Source organism: Montipora foliosa, chromosome 12, assembly GCF_036669935.1.
Source record: "Montipora foliosa isolate CH-2021 chromosome 12, ASM3666993v2, whole genome shotgun sequence".
NCBI classification, from domain to species: domain Eukaryota; kingdom Metazoa; phylum Cnidaria; class Anthozoa; order Scleractinia; family Acroporidae; genus Montipora; species Montipora foliosa.
Window position 1 is genome coordinate 22,712,011 of NC_090880.1, and position 3,138 is coordinate 22,715,148.

At 38.6% G+C, this 3,138-nt stretch overlaps 1 protein-coding gene across 1 annotated transcript in view; it reads right to left on the reverse strand.

Annotated features, from left to right (window-relative positions):
- Positions 1 to 2,806: 2,806 nt before the first annotated feature.
- The window catches only part of LOC137979514 (uncharacterized), a 17,800-nt gene continuing 17,468 nt past the window's right edge, over positions 2,807 to 3,138 (reverse strand). Inside the window, exon 7 of the mRNA XM_068826783.1 lies at positions 2,807 to 3,138. This exon is cut by the window's right edge and continues 901 nt beyond it. The gene's annotated coding sequence lies outside the window, so the exon portion shown is untranslated.

The window sequence follows — 3,138 nt, forward strand, 5'->3', positions numbered from 1 at the left end:
GGTGTAAGACTAACTATACCCAGGTCGTTTTGCAACATCGCTTTCGTTTCCAGTCTTGCTCATTTTATTCCACCTTTTTTTGTAGGACCCCCTTTTCGCCCTTGTAGGGTCGTAGAATCTTCTGAAATAGCGTTGCTTAAACATTAATTTGAGCTTCTTACAATTTGTTCGTGCTTTAGCGTTTGAATGCGGTACCCCTCTCCAAACTGGCACCATGTGCCATTTATATCAGACACAATAATTTGCCAGGAAGTGTACAAGCCGTGATAAGCTTTCCAATCACGCCTTGTCAACGCTGACACGCTCTTCAGCTGGTTATTGTACGCCTTGCAATATAACGAAGCCGAGCGTAAAATTCGAGGCAAAATTCGAGCAAGTGTTTTGCAGAAAGATAAGTAAAAAGAAAAACACACAAGCAAACAAACTTTTCAAGAGGACGGAGGCAAATGAACGAAAAGAATAATTGGAGGTATCCTTCCTTCCTCTCCTCCCTTTCCCGTCATCATACGTTCAGTTTTTACTCCTTTTCGGTCGTCTTCCGTGCTTTCAACTTAAACCCCCCGCTCTCTTGGAAAAGAAACGACTGCTACGCAGGATCGCCGAGATTATACGCGGACACATTGATCACGGCTTCGTTCGGTCCACATAGAAAGCTCATTGTTTCATTGGAGTTTTGCTTAGCCACATTGCATTTTTCAAACAGTGCTCTCTTCAGGTTTTTCCGTAGCAGCCTATATTCTCACCTTTACTTATTTTGCGTTTTTGTTTCTTCTTTCCTGAGAGAATAGAGCGCCTGGTTCAGGGGTGCAAATACCCCAAAAAGGAGGCATTAATCCGGACTATCAGGTCACAATTTCCCCAGAGCGACCAGAGGCATCATTTAAAGTGCCCCTGTGACCAAAAAATCAATTCATATTTTTCTTTGGATTTCAAAACTATGTTAACAAAACACTAATTGACCCACGTTTTAAGCCTTGATTTCAAAAAGACACCTCTTTATTTTAACTGTAATTTTCCTATTTAATGGTCCGCCATTACTAACAATATGTTCTTGAGAGAGCTGGATCGAGGAGAAAATGACGTCAAAGGCTCACTAGTTTAAGAATGCAATACGTGTGTACGTCGCAGAATTAATATGCAGCACGGGGGTTTTGGGCTTTCAGACTTTTAAACTCACGCTTTGCATATATAATAAGCTGCGTTCACACGCTGAAATTTTAAGCTAGTGAGCCTCTGACGTCACTTTTCCCTGGATCCAACCGTCTGAGGTCCAATCGGTCAGTTTTGGACGTGAGTAATGGCGGACCGTGAAATCCAAAACTTACACTTAAAGTAAACGGCCTTTGGATAAAAATCAAAGCTCAAAATTTTGCCAGTCAGGTGTTAAGCAAACACACTTTCAAAATCTGAAGGAAAAAAGGAAGTGGTTTTTTTGATCACAGGGGCACTTTAAACGAGTGTTTCAATAGAGGGACTATCCGCTGACAGTCGCTCCGCGAAAATTTCACGTTGTTAAAACAAATATTAGCCGAAGATGCGATTCTTCAACAGCTCATCAGCCAGTTTTCAGAACATTAAACTATCTCACCGATGGTCCCGAGATAGAGACATTCCAATGTTTTTGTTGTTCACGGCATTAAATTTTGTTCCGAACAAAAGTCAATGAAACTGGCATTTAAAACTTACAGCTGGCCAATTTGACCCTTAACGCAAAAGGCAAAACTGGTGATGATGATGACGACGACGACGACGACGATGATACAGATATACGATATTGCTATAATAATAATAATAATAATAATAATAATAATAATAATAATAATAATAATAATAACGATAACGATAACGATAACAATGTGGTGAAAGGGAGGAGACTGTCAGCCGTATAGTAACAAAATGCAGGAAATATGCTCAAAAGCAATTTAAGAACTGGAGGCACGATCAGGTTGCTGAAGTTGTTCATTGGAAACTCGATTTGCAGTGCAACGGCATGTGGTACGATCATTCTCGAGAGGCAGTGACGCAAAATGACCAAGTGAAGTTACTATGGGATTTCAGAATTCAAACAGACCATCATTTAGATCATAACAGGCCCGATACAGTCGTACTGGAAAAGGCGAGCATAGTGTGCCAAATCATCGATGTGGCATGTCCTTTTGATACCCGAATTGTTGAATATGGACCACTACCAGTATTTAAAAGTTGAAATACAAAAGATGGAGAACTGTAAAAGCGTATCTGTTGTTCCAATTGTAATTGGGGCATTTGGAGCAGTGACCAAAAACTTCATGATGTGGGTTACTAAGATAGAACACCTGGGATCTTGAACTTACTCCAGAAAGCCTGCTTGTTGGGAACAGCAAAGATCTTGATGACCTAGGGATACGTGACCACCGATACAACTAGTGGTGTGTAATAATAATAATAATAATAATAATAACAATAACAATAATAATAATAATAATAATAACAATAATAATAATAATAACAACAACAACAACAACAAAAGACGAATAACATAACTGTTAAAATACAAAATGTTATACTGCAAGGGCACCAAACAGTACAAAGAGAAAATTAATTAATTAATTAATTAATTAATACACCAATGCCATCAGAATATAAAGATCTCCAGGGTGAACAATCAATGGACAGACTACTCTTTGGCAGAAAATTCTGCTCTCGGTGCAGTGGCGAGAGCGTAGTTAAACACCATTTAAGCACGGGTTCAATACTTGGTGGGTGCTAGCTCTTGCTAAAGCAGTCCGCTCTGACAGCACTCACTAAAACCGCACTTCACTAATGCTACTTGTATCCATTTTATTTTATTTATAAAACAATAATTCTGAGTGATACACTTTTCACTTTTCCTGGGAACTTTCACGGTCTTTCTGTCTCACCACAAACCTCAAAACTCCTTGGTTTGATTCTATTCTAAAAACCCTATTTAAAAATAATCAACTCTGTACAAACTTAAAAACTTACCACAAATGAATTTTGATGCTACAAATAATGCAGCTTTGTGTGGTCAAACCACTGCGCACTAGCTGAAGTCAACTCAATTTTACCTTTAAATTTAATGCTTTAAATGTGAATGAGTAATCTTTTGGGCATCTGAATTATAAAACAGATATGGTT